Raw genomic sequence first — 24139 nt, forward strand, 5'->3', positions numbered from 1 at the left:
AGACTGCCCCAGAAAGGGAGCTATTCCTCAACATGGAGTGTCAGAACCCCATGCTGGTCTTCATGCTGTAGTTCCACACAGGAGGGCCCCAACATACTGTTGTAAACCTAAGTCAGATGTGCCCACAGAGATGCTGTCCCAGGTGACTTAGTCTCAGGACTTCCACATCTGGCCATCCTCAGTAAAGAGGTTGCTTCCAGGATGGGAACATGGGGCCAAATGCATCCCTCCTTGTTCTGCAGCTCCAGCATTGGAGGCATCTTTAACCCCCCTCAGCCACGCCCTGCAACATGGGTTGCAGGATGACATGATTACATGACATGACATGATTCATGAGGCACCTTGGCTGTGAGGTTTTGGGTATATGCTGCTGTTTGGGATAGACATATATCACCAAATACTTTCACATTAACGTATGACATAAACTCGTGAGTTGACATAAACATATAAGTTAACATAAACTGAAGAGTAAAGAAAGAAGATTGGAATAAACAAGAAGAGTCCAAAAACCAACAGGCAAATCTGTTTGACATAAACCTCTTAGTATCATGCAGGTCCCTCAGAGTTGTATTTTCTTCCTTTGCAGTTTGTGGGTCCCTTACTTAAAACAGAATATGCTTGTGCTGAGCTTGCTGGAAAATTGTTCTGGTCTTTTACTGTGGAAATGTTCGAATCTCCTGTACTCCTATGTCAGAATAACCTGTTCAACCCCATTAACTCAAGTTAAGCATGTGAGCACAATTAATCCAGCTGTTTCACACACAGCTTGTCTTGGTTTTCTTACTAATTTTGAAGTAAAAAGTGCATGGATTAGTAATATCTGAGTATGTTATCTTTCCACTGAAGTAAGGAGCAAAACAGCAAATCTTTGACCTTAACATATAACTGAATGCAGAAAGTGTGCTAAAAGTTTAAAAGTGTAACTGGACTTGTTATTTTCAAAACAGAATCTTACTGATATTTTCACAACTAAGCCTTTACAAAACATTTTTGAGCATAGGCCACTTAAAATTGTAGAGCTGCTTCTTGCTTTCTAATGAAATCAAGAAACCATCCAGACTTGCCACAAACGTAAACAAGCACCAGGAATTCATGTGGAAGCTGGAAAGACCCATCATCCAGTTTTGTTTCCTGAATAAACAGGCTTTGTGAGAACCAGGATATAATTTTAGGGATGGCAGCCATTCTCCGCTCCATGGGCCTGACTGAACACATTTTAATGAGAAAATCCCGGTTCACTGGAACTGATTAATTCCACATGTTTTCTTGTTTCCTGCTCATCGTGTTCACCTTCGTGGTTCCCACCCAGATTTTGGCTGGGAATGGAGACACAGCCTGGGCTCATGTGGCATTCAAAGGCCAATGCTGAACCAGTGCATGGGGTGTCACAGCACCCAGCTGTCCCTCAAGACCTGCACAGTGTAGTAAGTGCAAGTTGCCCACCAGCTCCAGAGCTGCGCAGTGGTGGCCCCTGCCCATCCCTGACAGATGAAGGGGTGGTTTGAAAGCGTCAAAGATGGTTTGAAGCAGGGATGCTTTGAAAGCTCCCTGCTTTCCTTCTGCACCCCTTGGTACCCTGTTCCAACAGGCTGATTCTAGTGATTTTACAAACATCCGCCAGTTTTTAGTTTCTGCAGACTCACCTTTGAATCACTGGGCTCAATTTGCCTCTTGATTGCGAATCCTGTCGGATTTAAATTTTTTCTCCCACTGTAGTCAATTATAGACCAGGATCAAGTTCCTTCTCTGTTTTCTCTCAATATACAAAAGCCGACCTTCTAAGGTTATATGATTGGATTTTAGTCTAAGTGTGAAAAATGTGCTTAAAAAACTTTACTCTTGGCTACATTAGGGATTTAAAATATAAAAAATGCAGAAAAATTCAGAAACTACTTTTTAAGACTCTTGTTTGCAGCTCAAGCTATTTATTCTATAGAAACCTAGGAAGAGAGCACAGCTATTAAAAGGTGTCATGTATTCAGTGCGTGGCGTTGCTGCCCATGGCAGGGCAGTTGGAACTAGACAATCTTAAGGTTGTTTCCAACCCTAACTATTCTATGATTCTATATGGTTGGATATCTACTTATTTTATGAACTATGCAGTTCTGGTGTCCTCAACATAAAAAGGACATGGAACTGCTGGAACAAGTCCAGAGGAGGGCCACGAGGATGATCAGGGGACTGGAGCACCTCCTGTATGAAGACAGGCTGAGGAAGTTGGGGCTGTTCAGCCTGGAGAAGAGAAGGCTGCATGGAGACCTCATAGCAGCCTTCCAGTACCTGAAGGGGGCCTATAGGGATGCTGGGGAGGGACTCTTTGTCAGGGACTGTAGTGATAGGACAAGGGGTAATGGGTTAAAACTTAAACAGGGGAAGTTTAGATTGGATATAAGGAGGAAATTCTTTCCTGTTAGGGTGGTGAGACACTGGAATTGGTTGCCCAGGGAGGTTGTGAGTGCTCCATCCCTGGCGGTGTTCAAACCCAGGTTGGACAGAGCCTTGGGTGACATGGTTTAGTGTGAGGTGTCCCTGTCCATGGCAGGGGGGTTGGAACTAGATGATCTTGAGGTCCCTTCCAACCCTAACTATTCTATGATTCTATGATTCTAACTATTCTATAAGTAGCCGTAAATGAGTACTCAGTAAAACTGCCACAGGGAAAAAAAAAAAATAATGTTCTAAAGGTTATTTATTATTTGCCTAAGAATCAGCACCAAAAAATTAGGATCAAACAATCTTCTAACACTGAAAAAGCTATTTATATTAGATTGGCTAACAAACTCTACAGCTCAAAACTGGTCTAAAGCCAGAACAGAAAAAGTTTAGTGATAACTTTTAATTTAACAGGTTTTGGCATTGGAAGGAATATCTTAAACTGTAGGTGGCTTAGGCGAAGGGTGTTCCTTCCTTATTGAAAACAGCTTCCCGGAATATTGTTGCATTTCTTTTAAATTAGTATAACAGTCATTGACTCTGTTCTGTGCACAGCATAACTAAATGAAGTGAGAGATTTTGCAACAAACAGCTGTCATGCGTAAAGAAGGAAGCAAAAAATGACTATTCCTGAACAGCAACTGGACAGTAGAGATGGGAAGGAAGCAATGAGAAGGAATAAAAGAGCAATAGAATGGGATTTTGATGAATAACCTAAAATTCTCAGTGAAAATTCTGAGCACTATCAGCCCAATTCAGCATTATTAGAGGATTTAACCCCAAAGCTTTCTGTTTCTCTCAAACACCCCAAAGAACAAGGTGGTTGTTTCCCAAAGGTGTTGTCAGAAAAGCACAGAACCATAGAGTTATGTGACATCCTTCTATAACCTACTAACCCTTTTCTAACCTACTGGGTGACACCAAAACAGTCACTTCCTCTCCCTTGTCCAACAGGGTTGTGGAGGCCCCCCATGGCATAGATTGCTGCTATTTGTGTGAGCCCAGCTGTGGTCCCCAGGGACCCTGTGACACGGAATGCAGCAGTGACCCCTTCTCACCCCGCAGGAAGGACAGAGCGGTCCCCGAACAGGCGGTAGCCACATCCGTTTGTGCTGTGCTTTCACAGATGAAGTATCTTTCGCTCTTAAATCCGCCTCTTGCACCCCGGTGCCAGCGGAAGGCTGCCGAGCTCTTCCCCCGAGCCTCCCAGCGCCCGGGTGCCACTGGGAGAACTGAGCTGGGAGGCCCTGACCTCTGCTGGTCAAGAAAGAGCCCATTCCATAAGGTGAATAAAGGAGGGAAAACGAAAGGGTATGCTAACCCTGGTGCGTTTCTGGCTAAATTCTGGCTGCTTGGGTAATCCCTTCCTACTTTCCCAAGGGAATACCGTGTTGGGCACGGAAAGAGCTGGGCGGTGTTTCCATGGACATCCAGCAGCTCCTGTGGTTGCTCTTCTATGGATCAATTATTTCAGATGCATGGTTTGCCAGGATTCATCTTGCAAGAGGTATCCCTTTTCTGTTGCAGGCAAACTTTAAATGCTGGGCTGAAATTTTCTATGCTATGGACCATTTTTACTCCTAGAATTCTCATTCTGAAATAAGCTATTTTGAATATCCAAAAATAACTGTGCCGTGACTGAAATGTTCTCTGGGAAGGTCTAAACTCTGAAGTTCTGGAAAGGCAGGAAAAGTATCACCTGAATTTTTGCCGAGGTAAGTCAACAATGCGTTGGCAGGAAGTCTGTGATTTTTCCTCAAAACTAGAGACCAGTCAAATCTAGTTTACACATGCTTGATAGGTCCTCACATGTCTCCACTTTTTCTGCTGAAGATTTTGTCCACTACCATGCATGTCTAGTCTGAAGCTCTGCCGAATTTTCCTTGTGGTCTTAACCATGGTTTCCTTGAGTAATGTCAAGTCTCTAAGTCCCACCCTGTGAATTGGTTGACAAAAATAAGGACTGCACATAGAAATTGTCTAGATGAGGAAAGCAGGTTAAAGACAAGTGAGGGGTGACAACACAGAAAGGTCACACTGGGGAGGAACAGCATGCGTCCATGTCCCTTCCCCTCCAGGGCCAGAATCAGAACTCCCTACACTCTCAAAACTCATGGTCAGACCTGGCAAGGCATCGTTGGTCAATGCTGCTCCTCCAGAACACACAGAGTTACATTAGAAGAACAAGTTAAACACCCAAAGGCTGAGATTCCTGAACAGCCTATGAGACCTTAACTCCCTTTCTCCCCAAGCCCTTCCACAACACAGGATGGAGTCCTCAGTTACTGATCATATACAGTTTCCCCACAGGACACCTGCCTAGCAGGGCTCAGCTTTAGGGTCATTCTGGAAAAACAGATTTTTCCTTGTCTCTGCTCTAGAGTCAAATCACTTTAGCGTAACATCTTCCAGATGGTCTGATATTCAGTGCCTGGCTGGAGACTTTCAGGCCCAATTGAAATAAATGCTGAGTATTCACAGCTGTATTGAAATCACTGCTGCTTTTAGCACTGTATAAAGCTGAACATGGGAAGAAAGCATATCCTTAGTGCCTCAAAACTGAGACTCCACAGTAGTGGTCAATCTTCATTCCAGCTTGTGGGTACAACCTTCTTCCTCTTAAGACACTCAGAAAAGCCACTTTATAACTCCAACGCTGGAAGGGCTGTATTGCTGCAAAATGACAGTCTTTGTACTTTTTTAAAGAATGGAGATCCAGCAAAGATACCAGATTAGCTTTTAGTTCTGCTACAATATATTATGGATTTGAGATTAATGAAAAGTAATCTGTGAAAGGATTTTGGTTGATATAAACAAAGGAAAGCACAGTTTGTGCTGACCTCCTTTACATAAAAGAATCCATATCTAATTGATCAGCCCTTTTGATGTGGTAGAGGGAGTGAACAGACAAAAATATACATGAGATATGTGTACTGAGTTCATATTTAAGAAAAGTGTAGCGTAATGAGAATTGTCCATACATAGAGATCAAAGTTAATGTATTGGGCAAAAGGATAAAAGAAATTATTTCTATCTTGTGTTCAGCCAAGCCACAAGATGCAAGTGTGCTATTGTGTCACTTTGATTTGAAAGACTTCATTATTAAGAAGTTAATGCTCAACAGCAGTAGATACTGGTACAACAAACTGTGCCACTTTCCAAAGTCTACATCCTACAAAGCTTCTATACTTGTGTTCCTAAATGCAAATCAATGAATCAAAACCAGACTAAAGCTAAGCTCACAAGAATTTTTTATAGATTATAATAACCACGTTCCTGTACAGTAGTGGTACAATGCATATAGATGCATTCAATGAGCATGCATCTGCATGCATTGAGGTGTGCAATGCATGCTCAAGTAGTGTGTCAGAGAAGATAAATACTAAAACACTGTTAAGTATTGACTGATTATATACCCCCAAACTGACAATCTGGCTGAATTTTCTTCCTGGAAAGGCTCCTAGACTTAGAAAAGTGGATGTTTTCATAATGTGTGGATTGCAGAACACAAGAGCAAATTTTTCTATGGGGTATATATGAAACCATATTCAAGAACTTACCTACCTGTGTGAGTGCAGTTGCCATGTTTGCGTTTACAAATATGCACGCTATTCACAAAAAAACTGCACTTCTCAAAAACTGAATTACCAAATGTTCATGCAAAGCCATAACCCATTCAATATTGTCATGAGGAAGTTTGACATGTCCTGTGTTAATCTCTGCTTTTCATATCTAAAATGTAGCCAATAGTGTCCTTCAAATATGGCACTTAAATTCTAAATAAGGAAGCAGAATTGAGTCCTTGACATTATTTAAATCATAGGAGGCATTGAATGTAGGAAGAAATCTTTATAATATTTTACTGCATATGGATAATGCTTAGAGTCAGTTGAGGGTTATGTGTGACATGATTCCCAGCAATGAAATACCCCTGAGAAAAGGTTATAATTAATCACCAAGTTTTGTTTTACCACCCAGCTAGATTTTTATTTTTTCATGCTGAGAGACTTAAGAAAGGGAAAACAGAGCTTGAAAAGACTATGTCAAGACATACTTGCTTAATTTGGCTTTGAATTTGCTCGTGCTTCAAAAATTATTCTGAACATCTGGCTTCTTCGTTAGTCAGAGAGAGCATGTTCTATTCCCTTGACTTTGTGGCAAGAAAAAATGAATGTATTGTAGTCTGCCATATGATGAGAGCCCACTGTGACAGTAACACTTTGCAAGAACTGAATATGACATCATGTGACTCGTGATATGCCTGTGTGTGCACTTGTCTGTGTTGCTTATAATAGAAATTATTTTCCCAACAGATTTGAAACCGCACGCAGGAACCCCACTGCCATGGGCAGTGAGGACTGCAGCACCTGCCTAGCCCCATGATGGCCAACTCAACTCAGACAGGGACTTATAGATAGGAAGAGTGATTTGGCCAGATAAGAAATAGTTCTTTTCTCTAGTGATGTTTAAAAAGCTTAAAGATCAAAGTGATCAAGACTTTGTTTCGTGAGATATCAGCCTCTGCTCCATTCCTATCCAAACAGTCATCCTCAGGTTTGGCTCCCTTGACTTCCTCCCCATGGTAAATACAGTCATTTGTTGCAGCAGAGGGACAATTTTGAAGCCCCATGGAGACTTTCAGTCAGTTCAACTGGCCAACAGTTCACCTCCTTGTATGCAGAGAGATCAGAGACTTCTCTGTGCTCCCTTCATATTCCTCAGAGAAGTTTCCAACACAGTCACCCATGCCTGCTGGCAAAGACATCCTAGCAGCAGGTTTCAAGGCTGTGCTCATAGCACCTGCCCCACCGATGTGGACAGTAGGATGCCTGGGATGAAGAGAGGCCAAGGGGAGACAGAGGAGGGATAAATGGCAGAGCAGGGCTGGCAACTGGCGCTGTCTGCAAAAGGTACCATCTCAAGAAGGACCTTCTTGTGAGACCACAAAAGAAGGTCCCTGTAGAGCTGTCGTTGCAATGGTCTCATCTCTTCCATGCTGTTCCTGCTCAGTTCCAATTTTCATAGAGTCGTAGAACAATTTGGGTTGGAGGGGACACTAAAGCTCATCCAGTTCCAACCCCCTGCCACAGGCAGGGGCACCTTCCACTAGACCAGGCTGCTCCAAGCCCTGCCTAACCTGGCCTTGAGCACTACCAGGGATGGGGCAGCCACAGCTTCTCTGGGCACCCTGTGCCAGTGCCTCAGCACCCTCACAGAAAACTTCATTTTTACTTTTCTTTTTTTTTTTTCTGTTTAATGGTTTTTTGGTTTTTAGGTTTCTTACAGGTTTGGGAAGGGGGGAGTTAATTACATTTTAAATCTTGATTTTCACGTGGTCTTTTCCATGCAATTTAGGTTCCATATATATGTATAGGTAGATGCTAGCACACACTCAGTGTGCCTCACTTCTGAATGGGTCATTCATAAGAAACACTTGTGATCTTCAGTGTTACCTACCCAATGCAAGGACCATGAAACCTGCAAATGACCACAGGAAGGAGGGAATTCCCTCTTCTAGGACTCCTGAGTTCCCCCAACCAAAGTGACTGTCTCTGAAGCAAGCTGACTTCCCAAATGCATGCTGACTAAAAGTGCCGCTGATAGGAACAGAAGCTATACTGTTACCGTGTGCCAAATGTGTCAGGGAGGCCGGGGGCAAGCTGGGCTGTGTGAATGGCAGCCCTCCCTCGCAGCTCCTGGCACTCGCACAGGGCTCCCCCCATCCCCACCCACAGCCGGAGACTGCCGGCAGCCTCCACAGCGAGTATGCCCCGTAAAGAACACGCTCCATGCAGCCAAAGGCCGGTGCTGATTTCCAGAAGCCCACGGAGGAGCCATTTACAACTTGTTTTTCCCCTGCTGTAAGCGTCAGCTGCACAAGTCTTGACAGTTGACCTGGGTGGATCTCAGTAGACCTAAGTAACTTCCTCCATCAATCTCTGCTAACAATAGGCCTCTGTAAAGCCATATAAAGCACAGAATGGGTACTGCAGCATGCTAGTATGCTATTATTAAGGATTAGCACACTGAAAAAACGTTTTATGCACCAAACCACTGCAATGTCTGGGACAAGACCAACATCCACTTTTACCCGTGCAAAGCAATTCTGTTCTTCACAGGCAATCTCTACCTCCTCCTTTTTTTTCCACATAAAACTTGGTCACTGGGGGCAGGAAGGAGGTGCAGTCAATATAAGCATGATTAAATATATTTGCTAATGATCTTTATACTCCAGCCCTTGAAATATTCCTGAAAGTAAAGACTTAGCCTAGCTGGATTTAGGATGTAGTAACATTTTGAATGGGCACACGCTCTTCTGGGATAAACTAGTGTGAAAGAAGTTACATGAGATAGTTATCAGTTGAAATTCAGTTCTAAACTCTACTCTTCTGGGTTTTTCCAAACAATAAAATCAGATGAAGTCTTGAATGCTGATAAGAATGTCTGTGAGACCAGACAAGAAAGAACACCACTGGTTTTGCAGTCTTGTAAAAACTCTGGCTAAGTTATCAGATTTTAGTCAAACAATGAGTTTGAGTTATTCACAATGGCAACTCAGAGGCTGAATCTATTTTTAAATGGTTACATTTCAAACTTCACTCCGCTTTTAAATCAAAGAGGAGACCTAAACTATTTCCAGACATTTCTCTGATTAGTTTCTCAGCAACAACATCTAACTGTATTAACACAGCTGTATGAAGGGGCTTGCTTAGTAAAATGTACCCTTTGTCCAGGGGAAGAAAAGAAAATTTTATTAGTTTGTTGACCAGGGTATTTCCACAGATTGAATCTGCTTCTCTGGTTAATGTTGTTGCTCAGATCTGACTCTTGTCACTTTAGCATTTGTCTAGTTTAATTTCTCTAATATGAGTATCTAAAGTGATTATGGAGAGATACTAAACTGGAAGCATATATGAAAGATCTTATTAAACAGCATTCCTGCATTATCTAAAACAGATGTAGTATTGTAAAACAAAAAAAGTATTTATTAAGCCTCCAAAGCTGTCTTTGTCCATCTGCATAAATTGGCAGGTTGCATGAAGACCTTTTTGTTGTTTATAAATAGAGTTATGCCCAAAATATAACTGCACATCCAAACAACCTCCAATTTAGAAAGGATTAAAATCCTGGGTTGTGATATCCATCTTGCAGCTAAAGCCTGTCATTATTATTAGAGATTTTACTGCCTGTTTCCTCCAGTTCTTCTTGTTATTTTTTCTTACAAACCAGCCTTCAGTTAACCCTGACTCATTCATGTCATCACCATCTTGCATATGTTATATCAGATAAATGTAGACATCCTCATCAGCCTACGAAATACGTATGCTCAAAGGACCCTAAGGCTAATCAATTAGCCCTTACCTCCTCAGAACAAGACTGGTCCTACACTGTTTTCTGCTTATAAAATACGACATAATGATCATTATACCTTATTGGTTTCAGCAATTACCCTGTAAATCCAGAGCCAGAAGGCACCAAATGACCCTATGCTGTCTCCTCCTTGGCTGTTGTCCAATACATCCAGAATACCACAGGGTCTTCACAGAAATTTGTGAGACAAAATCCCTCTGGGTGAACCCTGCGCCTCAGTACTTTTGAATCAGACAGATGCTCTGACTCCAGGTCTGTTACCCCTGCTAAGCCCCAGAGCAGCAGCCCTACACAGAAGCACGTAATAAAGCACACATAAAAACACACCAAAACCACATCCAAAGCCTACAGGGTTCATCAGGTCTGTGAGCATGTGTCTCTCTGCCCAGCTCTGCACCCACTACCTCTCCAGGCCCAAGAAAGCCATGCCATTTCTATGCAGATGTCTCAAAGCAGGTATTAGCCCAATGTAGGGCCAAAGGTAAGAACTTTTACCAGTTTTGAGAAACTGCAGAGTTAAAAGGGATGTAGCCCAGTTTGATCAAGATTTCCTATACTTGCAGCTAAAACTCTTCTTTTCCACTTGCTGAGCGATTTGTAAAAATTTAGGGCCTCAACCCCAGGATCCAGTGTGGCACTTCTGCTCAAGATGGATATAATTCATAAGCTTCTTCTAGCATCTGATGCCAACCACCCAGAAAACTTATCTAGTGCTGGTAAAAAAATGAGGTTGTTATCACTGCCATGCTTCAGAAATGTTCTGTGTTTTACAATGACTGTATTTTCTTAAGCAATATCAGGAAATGACTGAAAGCACTGTTCAGTGACTGCGAGCTGCCTGTGATGAAACCCTTTCTCCATGATAAATGCAAGGGGGCTTCTACGTGTTCCACTGTGAACCACAACTGCCTCAGCTCCCCACATTTGCAGGAGGATGAGAGCACTCACATGCACCTTCCCTGTCAGGAAGTGGAAATTCATGAACCTGTGGTAATTTATTTGTGTGTTGAAGCCTGAAAGACTTTTCCTTGAGCACATACTTGCAGTTTATAAAAGACTTTGTGCGGCAGCCACTGGCATGTAGCTCTGCAGGGAAAGAATGTGAAAAAATAAAGTGGTAGTGTTTCCTATTGCCATGTAGTAGCACAGATATCCCTAGCTCCCTTAAGTAAGATAACATTGAAAAGAAGGTAAACAGCAACACTCTCTTTCTAAAAAGTGTTCTTTCTCTTTCAGGGCATTATCATTATTAGATACTTACTCTCTGTTTATTAATTATTTAGGTCTCTTCTATTATAAAGCAGAAGCTCCATAGTTGTTTCTGTATTCATCAACAAAAGCAAGAGGAAATGGGTGCCTTATGTGCATGGGAAGGGCTTGAATAACAAAATGCCATGCTTATCAGAAACCCCAGATTTTTGTCTTCAGAGCTCCAGCTAAAGCAACTTGAGTTTCACCATAGTCACAGAGCAGAGTGTGACACTGTGCCATTTACATTCTGTCTACCTCTCTCCCATAGAAAAAAGCTGAAGTTTCCTCAGCAACTGGTTTAAGAGCTGGCAGCGGGCAGGCGGCATGACTTACTGTGGCTGCTGGAGATGCCTCTGCTTAACACAGAACAGCACAGGCAGTCCTTGCCCCCAGGACTCACTGCTGTTAATGACCCAATTCGTTAACTGGTAAAGATGCTCATACACGTCAACAGTCCCCGTTGGTAGGAATGGGATTGGCTCTGGCACTTCTGCTCAAGATGGATATAATTCATAAACTTCTTCTAGCATGAAAACTTATCTAGTGCTAGTAAAAAAATAAGGTTGTTATCACTGCCATGCTTCAGAAATGTTCTGTGCTTTACAATGACTGTATTTTCTTTAGCAATGTCAGGAAATGACTGAGAACCTCATATCCGTGTATTACTTCTCCTTCTTCAAATCATGTCCAAATCAAACCAAACATCAGTTACGGTTACACAGACTTCTTAACAGTGCATATCTCTGATTAAGCTAGCTTGATGAGAAGCTGTTCAGTTTCACAGAGGCAAGTTCTTAATGTTTTCTGGAAGGTTTTTCTAATTAAAGCTTGGCTTCCATTATTTCTTTGTGCGTATGCATGCATGATAGAAAATTCAGGGCAGATGTGCTTTTAAAAAAAATTACATGGAATTGAATTCTTTAAAACTGGTTTTAGTGCTGCAGGGTTAAAATACTTTCTTGTACCTCAGGACATAGTACCTTAGTCCTTGCAGCACCAAGGCTTTCAATGACCTTTCCATAGCCAGGTCTGCATGTGTCTGTTCATTCCCTTCTCCCTCAGCTCTGTTGTTAGTCATATTCCCTTCTACAAAATGTGACCAGTCACCATCAGTTTTCTCTCCACCTTTTCATTTTATTCTCCATCTGTCATTACAACAGACTTTGTTGAGGTGTCTGCACTGCTTTATTGAGACTTTGGGCTCTTTGTCAAGCTGCTTTGCACTGCTCTTTGGATAACTTGATCTACCCATAGTTCCAAGCCCATTACCCCTTGTCCTATCGCTACTATTCTTAGTTCAGTTCCCCAAACAGTCTTGTTGCTCCTGATTTTCTTCCCTCTATCGTGTTTCATCTTTTTTATTTTTTTTTTCTGACTTGCTTGAAGAGATGCTTTGCTGGCATCTTAACTTGACTATGGCTAAATCCTAACCCCATACAGAGTCATCAATGGGTAGAGTTGTAAGAGCTGGCAAGCTATCTTCCTCCATTAATGCAAATAAATGTTTACCTATCATCTTCTCAACACTTTCTGGCACTTTTGCCACAGCCTTAGACAGCCTCCTTTAATATATGACCATGGTCACACTTCTAAAGTTTTCCACCACAGTGAAAGAGGAAAGCTGCTGCAATGCAACATGATTTCTTCCCGTCCCTCCCCCAGCTGCCGTGGGATTCAAGTGATCCTTCTATGCACACTGGAAGCGTGTTACCATGAGTGTCCTCTCTTCCTCCTCAGTCTTCTCTTTGTTTTTAACTCTGCTCCTACCATGTTATGTTTTCCAGGCCTGCTGTAAAACGTTTTATTCTCTTTCCTCTGGTCTCCTGCAAATGTATTTGCACCTAAAAATTCAAGACATAAAAATCAAACTTCCTAAGAGGCTTCTCGAGATTGAGCAGTCTTATTATCTAGCCTTACATATGGCTTTCCTGGTTTTGTTTCTCTCAGCTTCCCCCTTTTCCCATTTTGTGCTACTACTATAACCTACCACCTTGGTGCACAGCATTTACTGACAAATCCAAATCTACAAGAATACACAAGATGGCTTCTCATATCTTGATTAAGAGGATGAGAAAATGTACACTATTTGCCTTGAACTTCCCTGTGAAAAGAGTGAAGTTTTCCAAGGTTACCCCAAGGCAACAGTTATGCTTGCAGCCTATAAAACTGATTTATAAACTCATTGACCATCTCAATTCTCATTACTGTAAGTGAAAAACCAAACAAAACAAGCCCCACCGGACACAATTTTCTCCTCCCCTCAGCATTATTCATAAGTGTGGTTGCCTGAAAGGAAGTTTTAAATCACTCTCTGTTATGGATTCCCTTCTGTATGGTTAGTGCTTCCGAACTCCAGTGCTTCTTGAATCTTGCCTTTCTTCTATCATCATTTAAACAACTGACAGTTCTAATTATTGTTCTCATAGGCAAGGACTTAATTAACCTAATCAGCCTGCCATGGAGCTGACAGGTATGTTTTCTGTCAGAGTTAGGTCAAAACATGTAATCTGCAATGAATAGGAGCTCTTTTCAGCTGCTCTGGCAGTGGTTCAGTGCATCTATGCCTCTCCTCAGGCCACTGAATCGTGTGACCTTGCAGTTCACAATGAAGAGTGACAATTATAAAGTGTATGTCAAAAAGCTAGTCTTCTCTGACCCAGTTTCCAGACACAACATGATGGATAGATGCCAGTGAAGCAGCAGCCTGTGTTATCAAACAATAACAGGGCCAAAGCAGAGGGCAACATTGTTTCAGTATTGCTCAGAAACGATCACTGTCAGAACACAGCAGCACAGAGAGCCTTGTTTTTTTAGGGTATAACTAGGAGGTACAAGGTGCGACCACACTGAGAAGCTCTCCTAACCACTCCTGGATACCCACGCCTCTACTGACTTCGCACCTTGACCTCTTTCCTGACATTGCTAAAGGCAGCAACCACACAAGTCCTTCTGCAAGCCATGTCTGCTGTGGATTGTTAGGAATGAGTTGCTACTCTCTTCTTGGTGGAGTCCCTTTCTGCTCCGCTATCACAAAGCTGGGGAGGGAGATAATGGCTAGAATAAACTGTGACAATCAGTTTGCACCTTTCCTTGCCCCAGCGCTCTTTGAAGTTGGAGCTGCTGCATGCCAGAGTGGGAAGCCCAGAATGATTTTTACTAACTTGCTGGTTTACCCTGGGCTAAAAATAATACACTATACTACACATCCTGAAAAAGCCTTATGAATACACAGCTGAACTAAAATTAATCCAGTTAGGCAGTTACCTATAAATAAAAATACATAAAAAGCACTTACATAAATAGATTCTTTAATGCTGTTTTTTCAGTTACTTGATTCCTGTGTGTTCTTCACTTCCTTATTTCTAAAGGAATTTCAATACAGCAAAAAAAAAAAAAAACTAGAAGAAGCTTTTCCCTCATATTTTGCATACCTAAGAACAGTTCAGCTATTCCCAACAACTCCATAAATAGCAAAATGCAAGGTTTGCATAATTTCTCCTTTTTCAAAAGTGATAGTTGAAATCCTAGCTCGCAGATCAGTATTAGTGAATTATACCAAAAGAGTAACTCAGAGAATATACAACAGCCAAGACTGACCCTGCATGTCCTGTTGTTCTCTACTGGACGCTGTGTTTGGTCTTCCTGTGTCAGCTTTGGTAGCTTCAGCCTGGGAAAGGTCTCTTTTAGTTCCTATAGGAGGGAAATGCCTTTTGTCAATCAGCTGTCTGGATTTTGCCCTTTCTGAATGCCAAGGTACTGGGATAGCTAGTTTGCTTTCAGACCCAGCCTGCTCTCCTTTTTGTCAGCACTGTTTGCTTTGGCACACTTAAATCATACAGCAATAGCAAGTGGCAAGTCAGACTTCTCTGTGTAGGCTTTATATGTACCAAAGGTATAAAGTCACAAAGTCAGACTTAAGCATGGGTTCACTCTGGCTCTGTGTTGTACCTGACTGCTTCCAAAGAGCCTTCTCTACTCCTGAATAGAGGAGCCAGTGTAAAGCCGTCAGAAAGATCAAGGTCAATAGTAGTATAACACATGTGCTTATAAATACATACATGGCTTTTATGTGAGTGCAAGTTCTTTTTTAACATGGGCAACACCATGAGCAGGGAGGATTTTCTGGGGCACTCCACTCTTTCCTTGAGCATTTACCAGTCCCTGCTCCCCTTGTGAGGATCCAGCCATTTCCCTTCTCACATCTCAATTTCCTTTTACTAATGCCACCAAGACAATTGCTCTCCTCAGGCAGAACTTCTTCCTGCTTGCTTGATTGCTTAATGTTTTGGCATCACCACCACCCTAAAATCTTAACTGTGCAAGAGCTGGAGCAGCTGCAGTGCCATCGGCAGACCATCTCAGACTCTCTCCATTTCCTCCCAGCCTCTCAACATGCTCACTTCCTCTGAGTTTCCTATCTAAGGAAATAACCCCTTCGTGAAAAATTAGCCAACACAGAGAAAGGTGTTTCCCCGTTAGCAGCTTCCTGCCTACCATCAGGGAAGTTAACTGCCAGCAGCAGTGACAAATTTGTAACAGAAAAAAAATCAAAGAGAAATTGGAAACTGAGCTGGAAAGACAAAGGCTGGAATAATATTACAAGGAGCTACTGTTTGTCCCTGCCTTCACGTGAAGTCTGTTTGTCCTTTAGCCACTGTAAGGAGGAAAGTACTTAAAATAAACTCATATATACATTACTTCTTCATGAGATTGGATCCTTACCCATAATCTTTCACATATCCTACTGCAAGACCCAACCATACAGTTGTTAGTTCTGGAGTTCAGCCTTTGTAAGTGATTAACAGGCATCTGTTTCCAAGCATTGGGCTTTTCTCTTCCAGTGTCATACCAAGAGCAGAGGAAAGCAGACTGACACACCATGGGTGAGACATCCCTGCCCATAGGACCTTAAGATGATCTTAAGGTTCTTTCCAACCCTAATCATTCTATGATTCTATGGTCTAGTACTTCAGAAATGGCAAGTGCACCGTGAACTAAGCTTAATCATATAGAACAGCAATGGTCTGAGAGGTGTTGGAAACTTTCATGAGGGACTCCATAATGTATAGTCATGACATGAAGGACATCAGTGTGCCAGGCCCCCATAATTCATCAGCACACTGACCTCTTACACAACTCAAAATACAGCAAGGTCGAAGCAATCCCAGGCACAGCTACAGGCTGCACAGAGTAGATATTCAGAGCAGCCCTGCGGAGAAGGACTTGGGGGTGCTGGTTGATGAGAAAATGAACATGAGCCGGCTTCAGTGTGCACTCGCAGCCCAGAAAGCCAACGGTATCCTGGGCTGCATCAAAAGGAGCGTGACCAGCAGGTCGAAGGAGGTGATCCTGCCCCTCTACTCTGCTCTTATGAGACCTCACCTGGAGCATTGTGTGCAGTTCTGGTGTCCTCAACATAAAAAGGACATGGAACTGCTGGAACAAGTCCAGAGGAGGGCCACGAGGATGATCAGGGGACTGGAGCACCTCCCGTATGAAGACAGGCTGAGAAAGCTGGGGCTGTTCAGCCTGGAGAAGAGAAGGCTGCGTGGAGACCTCACAGCAGCCTTGCAGTATCTGAAGGGGGCCTATAGGGATGCTGGGGAGGGACTCTTCATCAGGGACTGTAGTGATAGGACAAAGGGTAATGGGTTCAAACTTAAACAGGGGAATTTTAGATTGGATATAAGGAGGAAGTTCTTTCCTGTTAGGGTGGTGAGGCACTGGAATGGGTCGCCCAGGGAAGCTGTGAGTGCTCCATTCCTCTCGGTGTTCAAACCCAGGTTGGACAGAGCCTTGGGTAACATGGTTTAGTGTGAGGTGTCCCTGCCCATGGTAGGGGGGTTGGAACTAGATGATCTGAAGGTCCTTTCCAACCCTAACTGTTCTATGATTCTATGATTCTAAGACATTGTTATTATATGTAGCTTGATTTTAGTATTTCAGAAAATACACCTTTTTGCTGAAAATATACTGCTGACAAGAGCTGATTTATACATAAATTCATGTTCACCAGTGATGCTGGAGTGCTGGCCAAAAGGAAATCAAGAGTATGAGATAAATGGAGATTTGGTATTTAGCATTACAGTTAAACCAAATGTGCAAACCACTGCAGCCTGATAAAGGGCTTGGCTTTACAAGCAGAGCTGAAACAAAAAGTTGAAGTAACAAAGTGAGCTCTATTGCCTAGAGCATTTTCGTAAGTTGTAGGCTGAAGCACAGCTTATGAGATAGCAGACTCCAAAGAGTTATGGGACCCTCATTAGTTTTAATGTGTAGGAAATAGGAATTGAAATTAAAAGATAAGTCACCTGAAGTGATATGGAGTCCTAGGACACTCTTAAATTTGTTCTGATTTTATTTGGGAACAGGAAGATGGACTCAAACTTTAATCTTAAGCACACATGCTCAAATATTGTGGCTATTAAGCACTTCACAATCTAACTGCTGCTGACTTGTGTTTATAGCCTGGGTAACTTATCAGCTACCATGAAAGTTACACAGATTGACACATTTGAGAAAGAACTCTCACTTGTCTTAACTTTTAAAAGCCTCTTAAAACATTGTATGAAAGATATATAAGAAATTAATATTACTGCGTAATGCCTAAATTGGTAGACTAGATTGATAAGGTCACTGAAGGAGAGATAGTTCCCATGTGCCTCTTTGCACTGCATCCAGGGCAAAGACAGTAATGTCCTGATGGGTTCAGCAGTGCAAATCCCCAAAATGGTTCTCTGTGAACAATAGCTTTCCATTGGCCTGGTGACAGGATGCCCCTGATCACAGATATTGCAGAGACATTCTTTTCAGGACTATTTCTACTCAGACTTTCTCACACAGGGTAAGTAGAGCAGGGAAACAGCTTTTAGTGGAAAAGCAAGCAAACAACAAAACAAAACAAACCCATCTAAGGAAGGGTAGATTAAGAGTCTGGGAATCTTTTGATCCCTCGGACTCAGCCATCCTCCAGCAGATCAGAGAAGAGCTGTCTGAGTCAAAAATAATGCCAAATAACTGGATTTCTGGAGGAGAAAAACTAAAATGAGGCTAGGAGTGAATGGGAAAATGTGTTTTCAGTGAAGCTAGCTGGTGAAATCCTAGCATTGCCACAACTGAACAGGAGCTCTGAAATTTTGGATGCAGGGGAAACCAGGCTTTAACCACAGAGTTCAGTGAGGACAAACTCACCAGCATTCACTCTGGGAGCTTCACAGTCTATCACAAAAACATTTGAAAATCCATTTGGAGCAACTATTAAGATGTATAAAGAAGGCAGTGCAAAGAAATTAAGAAAATGTATTTCCATCTGAGGTAATGGTAACTATAAGTGGGCATTACTGAGAGATGCATTATCACTGCCAAAGTTCAGATACAGCTATCAAATTGTCAGTAAAAGTACACTTCACCTTTGACAAAACCTGCTCTTGGTCTTCAAAAAGAATGAATTCTTGTGTGTATCAATATTATAGTAACATACAGAGTGTGTACAAATGCTGTACACCTATATGCATGTATACGCACAGAGCAAAATTCACTGAGTGATGTTACTTTTGTCTAGGGACCAGAATATCTGTATTTGAAACACTATGCTGGTTTACCAGCCCTTATATTCTAATATACTGCATTGCTGGGCTGTACCTAACTCAGCTCTCACTCAAATCAAGACTGCTGGAAAATTTCAGACAAGAATGTTTTTTTATCTGAAATGGCCAGTTTGTACAAATGCAAAAGTTCTGACAACATGTGTGATTTTTCTAAATGTTTTTCCTGATCTCTCCTCACCTGTCAAGCTGGGCCAGACAGTGACCAAGCACCCAGGAGCTCAGGCTTCCCAGCTGATGGGTTCTTGGCAGTTGCCAGGCTTTGTTAATTCCTCAGGTCTCAGATCAGCTGCCTTCAGGTTAAGACTATGGAGCCCCTGTTGCTTACAGTTCAGAAATTACATGCTATAGATGCTACAAGCCAGGCATATAGATGCTATAACCGGGATCTTCCCTTTTTCGGAGTACTTTCTAACTCTTTGTTTTGTCACAGATCGGAAAAAAAACTAATTTTTTTAACATTGATGTCTTCCACAAATTGGAAGTGCTTTTTCCAATCTGGTTTGTTCTGATCACTTTCTCCAGCACGAAATGTCTGGTTTTACAGCAGGAAGCTGAAAATTTTTATCTGTTGCCACTATTCCTCAGTGTTAAACACAGGCCAATCTGTGCATAGCAAACTGCAATGTTCAAACTCCAGACCTACTCCTCAGTGTTCAATATAAATATTTGTATCTTGGAAAAAACATTGAAGGGTCTCCTTAAGTATCCTAAGTTAACTTGGAATTAGCTAGCACAAGGATATAAATATCCAAGATATGTACAAGCATGTAGAAAGTAAAGCATGTAGAAACTCCCATTCCCCCCTGGTGTCAATGACTGCCCAAAGGCTAAATGTTAAGTGCGAAAGAGGCACTTAAGCATGGGCAGAAACCCACAGGTACTTCCCTTTCCTGGAGTCTGTTGAGCCATACTCAGATGCTACCCCAGAAGAAATATATTGTCATCCATGGACAGCAGCTGTCCTTTGAATCATAGGAATCCATCAAAGCTCATTGCAATTTGTTTATATATATGCATTCTGTGCTGTGACAAAAATAGCAATGAAGAAATATGATGCTCATGCAAATAATGGTACTATTTTCAAATGAAACAGGAAAAAAAACTAGGGAAAAAGCCCCAAACCTACACATTTTTAACAGATTTATTGATAAACTGACTTCAGAGCTCCATTTACTAACAATGAGCCTTTTTCCTACTCAAGCCAATATTGATCCTTGGGGCACAGAGTACGTGGGGAGTAGTCTCTTAACAGAGCTGTCCTGCATATTTTGTGTAGGTTACTCTTCATGTTTTGAGCTCCTCACGAAAGGCCAAGATTTACCGCCTGGAACAGAGGTGGGTGTTCATTCACCCAACAAAAATTAGTCTCTGGTGCAGGTTTAAGGCAACCGGCAGTGCAGGCCTTAACTCGATGAACCTGGAAAGGCCCACACCTCCCACACCACTGCCTTTCAAATGAGAAATTCCTTGGCACAAAAGGCTCAGCCCACGGGACTTCTCCAGACAAACAATCAGCCTGCAGTGCTTCACTGGGCATAAGGGTCTTGGCAAGGCGCCATTCACTATCATTAAAAGTGTTTATAAAAAAAAAATGTTCATTTTTGGCCAGCTTTTTTTCCAAGGCCAGGCCTCCACCCCCACATCTTCAGTGGAATGTGTTAATAATTTGCTTTGTGGAGATGAAAGGCTCTTTGATAGGAGCAGCATAAACACATCTCACTGTGCTCAAAGGTCTTTGTCCCACAATAGAAGCATAGTTTCTGTACAGTGGCTTGAGCGGAAAGAACAGACACATTTCTGAATCACTTTTCACTTTTTTTTTTCCTGCCTTTTTCCCCCCCATTTATCTCTTCCTCTGTTTCTTACAGTCTCTTATAAATCCTTGTGTGGAACACAAACAAGCAAGTTCTTCTGGACAAGAAATCTTCACTGATACTAGGAGCAGATGGATTAAAAATACCAGCGAGTCCCCACAGTCTGCAGTGTCAGAAGCCACAGCGAAACACAAGTCTGTCCCAGACTATGTGATTGAGTGTAACCTGGAGTAGTTTAGGAGGAGGGGAGAAACCTGCAGCTATTGCCTTCTGATCCTCTGTTTAATAGCACGTTGCGGGCCCTTACTGAACAAATACAAATCATAGAATCATAGAGCAATCTGAGTTGGAAGGGACTTTAAAGATCATACAGTTCTAACCCTCCTGCTGTGGTCAGGGACACCTTCCCCTAGACCAGGTTGCTCAAAGTCCCATAGTGTGTTTCTACAATGTACTTCCTTCACTACCCAGTTTGAGCTATTGCAAGTCTGCACCCACATCGTCCCTTTGAAAGCCCACCCAAACAGTGCTGAACCATAGCATTAGTCTTTGATTCCACTTTAATCAGATCCCAATGGGATAAAGACATAACTGAGATGTGGCCCTTGCTCCCTTATTGGTTTAAATGTCAACACAAGTCTTAATCATCAACCTGTCTCTTGAATTATCAGCACTTCAGGACATCTTTCAAGATGGGCTTTGTGTAGGTTTGTTTTCTCTCCTTTTTGTCTGTCCTTTCAATTAAAATGCTAACTCTCGCCATGGTACACTGTTCCATCTTTATGTGTGTTTCCCAGACATATTCATTGTTCTTACTTTATGAATCCACTTACTGTTGACAGATTATTTTTTTCTATACATGTCCGCCTTATCTAAAATAAAAAAAAATCATTTTACAGATGTGCAACCTAATGCTTCTGGAGCATCAACATTCAGCCATTAGGATAACGTGGTCAGATATGTGGAAGTGACTTGAGAGCCTGTACAACATTCTTAAAGGTAATTTAGACATTAAAAGTGTTTAGCCACTGCTCCATGTTGTAGAGTGTGACTGCGACTGCGACTGCATGTTTGGGAATGGAAAGCTTTCCGTTATCTTTATTTATACTCTATCAAAGCAGCTTCAGTCTAGACATGTGCAGCCACCCATTTTCTTCTGGGAGAGCCAAAGCTCCTGGTGCTCAGGGGTCTGCCAATGATTTTCACAAGTATGTCCTATTTTCAAAAGGATTTTAAATCCTTACTGAACTCTACTCAGAGTGACACTACTGAAAAGAGGGACTGGGGTTTGTTAGCAAAAATATAAGGTTTTAGGAAATGTATATGCATTGTAATTAAAATGTAAGTTTGCCCCAGTGCAAGCACAGCACATAGTCTCTGAGCTCACCTGAGGTGACAGGAGTTGATAGTTTTAAGTCAAGTCTCTGACAGCCAAGTTTGTATTGTAGATAGAGGGGGAATTTAGCAGCTTCAAGCTACAGCAGCTCAGCAAGTGCTAATCTGGTCACCCTGTGCTGCTAATCTTGTTCTTTTCTATAATCAGGGTTTCCAGACATGGTGTTTCAATGAACCTAATCACAGCCTGTCATCTGTAACATTTCCTCCCATGTAATACTCTCTGATAATATTAATGTCAAGCCTGAGTTTCGGCTGCGGCCCCAGTCCTGGCTAGCAAGGGAGGATGGCTGACACTGTGACAGGCTTTTGGACAGGAATGAAAGGGAATCAGGACCTCTCCTGATGGTGTCACATCTTCAGGTTAAATAGTGAGGGATGAAAGAGCATGTCTTGAAAATAGTGTTGGATGTTTACGGACTGCATGTATTTTTGCTCATCATGATGCATGGGAGCTCTGGATCCACCCATGTAGTGTGAAGTTGTCCTTAATACCAGAGTTTACCAAAATGTCACTGTCCTTTTTAGCTTTTCTAAATACATCTTTCCACAACTCCCTGTGAAATAGTGACTGTGTGTTTTGACATGGTTTCAGTACAAAACCACCTGAAGAATGGCAGTTTCACTTGAGCTTGTTTTGAGCATTTTGGGTCTATTCAGAACAGAAACTTAGGGAGTGCCATGATACTGCAGAGCAAAGCAAATATTTGCACAACCCTTGGAGACCTAGGAGCTCCAAGTTTGAAGCAGACCTATTGTGTGCTGCTGCCTCCAGCCAGCATCTGTGTATTTGTGGTAAGCATAAGCAGGTTGGACCTGCTAAGCTTCTCTCCCATCCCATTGGAAACCTCTGGCAGGGGAATGGAGCAGACAGCTTTGAGGGGGGCAAGGGGAAGGATAGCATTTTAAAGTGTAGTGGAAAATTCACAAGAGCTTCTCTGTATGCACCTGATTGAAATCATCTCTGACGCAAAGTGGTTTTTAAGGGAACTCTGTTTTTGTGCAACAGGAGTAGAGTGTTTGAGAGGAGGTTCCTGAAGGATCTTCTGCTTGGCTATTTGACTTCTGCTGCATTGTTGGAGATGTTTAAATACAATGGTCTAAATTGCAAAACACCCAGATTCCTCTTAGCTGACTTTTTCTTCACTTGCAGGCTGATTCACAAGCCCAGCTATGTCTGCTGCTGCCTGGGAGAAGGACAGGACAACATGCTGGTAAAAGAGGCTGATACCCTGGAAGATCTGCTTTACCCTATATGTGAACTCTGGAGCTGGCTCACAAACATTCCACTTAGCAAATGCTTCTGTTTTCCCTGTCATTCTCTGAGTTACATGGCACACTGATGGGGCTACCTCTCTGCTCCCTGTGAAGAGAAAACCCCATCTGAAGAGTTTCCCTACACCATACCTACCCTCTATCTAGAAAGAACCTGTAAGACTGGAGTAGACAGATCCAAAAGCAGGGGTGATCTGAAGCTGACTTTGTAGCAAGGCCAGTCCTGACCAGTAATAGTGAAAATGTAGGTATGACAGCATATGCACACACAGGAGAGACTATAGAACTGAACAGAAGGATCTGACCTGGTACAGATGGTGTCAAAGCAAGTAACAGGTATAATGGGGTGGCCCTAGCCCTACTCCTATCTGTGAATAAAGATGGAGAAAGAAGAAACTGGAAATAAGACTGTGATGTCTGAAGTGTGAAGGCAGCCAGTTGTTATTTGCTTCCAGATGATGGGCAAAGCTATGGCTGCACTTTTCTCTCCTGTTCTTTCTCCTGTATAAAAACACAGGGAGCACTGCCAGTCTTCTCCTGATCATTTTCCTGTTGCCTTAAATAAAAATATTTTTCCATGTTCCCAAGGAGTCTCAGGACATACAAGCACAGGAGGGCTGGAGCACAGCTAGACGTAGGAACATGCCTTTGGGCTGAAATATCTATCCACAGTTTTCTTTATTTTAGAAAGAAAAACATAATAAATAAATAGTTATGACAACCATGGAGAACACACTCTCTCATTGTTTGTCCTTATCTAATTTAGATGATACTGTGAATAGCTAGCAACAAGCCACTGCTGGAAGGTACAAATAAAATGCGAAGTCTCTTTTCTGCCATGTGAAGGGTCCCTGCCCAAGCAAGGACCAGTCCTTGCAGCCTTTTTCTCATGTGAGAGGTGTTTACCGCCAACAGGGTTTGCAAGGACTAAAGCATTAAACCCACAATAAAAGTGACGAATTTTCAGTGTGTTCAAAGACAGAAAATTGAGGC

General features: G+C 42.3%; 1 long non-coding RNA gene across 2 annotated transcripts; it reads left to right on the top strand.

Moving 5' to 3' along the window:
- Nucleotides 1–4078: 4078 nt before the first annotated feature.
- Nucleotides 4079–23862, top strand: LOC136005269 (uncharacterized). 2 transcript variants are annotated; one of them, XR_010608736.1, is made up of 3 exons: nucleotides 4079–4148; nucleotides 21376–21475; nucleotides 23025–23862. It is a non-coding gene; the product is annotated as an uncharacterized LOC136005269 (long non-coding RNA). The 2 variants fall into 2 exon arrangements; XR_010608737.1 differs by lacking the exon at nucleotides 4079–4148 and adding an exon at nucleotides 21135–21179.
- The last annotated feature ends 277 nt before the right edge of the window (nucleotides 23863–24139 follow it).

This window comes from Lathamus discolor, chromosome Z (genome assembly GCF_037157495.1).
Source record: "Lathamus discolor isolate bLatDis1 chromosome Z, bLatDis1.hap1, whole genome shotgun sequence".
Lineage (NCBI taxonomy): Eukaryota > Metazoa > Chordata > Aves > Psittaciformes > Psittacidae > Lathamus > Lathamus discolor.